At 38.4% G+C, this 549-nt stretch overlaps 1 non-coding gene across 1 annotated transcript; it reads left to right on the plus strand.

The window, feature by feature from the left end:
- The first annotated feature begins 339 nt into the window (after positions 1-339).
- On the plus strand, positions 340-443 carry LOC111816569. The gene has a single exon (XR_002820933.1). It is a non-coding gene; the product is annotated as a small nucleolar RNA U13 (small nucleolar RNA).
- Positions 444-549: the final 106 nt, after the last annotated feature.

The raw sequence follows: 549 nt of genomic DNA on the forward strand, positions 1-549 counted from the left end.
GAAGAGAGAGAGAATAAAAAAAGAATTAAGTTGCATTACACACTGTACCATCTCCCAAAAGAATATAATTACTGTGTACTATAACAATAGCAATATGTTAATAATATATTTTTTTTCAGTACCAGGGATTGAACTCAGGACTAGCACTTCCCAGGCAAACACTTATTCTACTGAGCTATCTCTCTGGGGCCCAATAATAAATTTTTAAAAGAAAAAAGTGAGGGGAAAATATATAACTGACTTCCCTTAGAAAGCATGTGATATTTTCAGTCCCATGTGTAATGTAGGCATGTGTTCCAAGCCAACATTTGAAGCAAGAACTTGCCTTTCACATGAACAATCCAACCCACTACAGAAGAGCAGTGTTTTTAAAACAAAATCTGATGCATGAGATGTGTCTCCCTCAAACCTTGTTACAATGTGGGCGCATTACCCATCTGACTTGGAAAAGAAAGAGAGAGAGAGACAGAGAGAGAGAGAGAGAGAGAGAGAGAGAGAGAGAGAGAGAGAGAGAGAGAGAGACAGACAGACAGACAGACATTGCCTTAG

Source organism: Octodon degus, unplaced genomic scaffold, assembly GCF_000260255.1.
Source record: "Octodon degus isolate 3935 unplaced genomic scaffold, OctDeg1.0 scaffold00034, whole genome shotgun sequence".
Classification (NCBI taxonomy): domain Eukaryota; kingdom Metazoa; phylum Chordata; class Mammalia; order Rodentia; family Octodontidae; genus Octodon; species Octodon degus.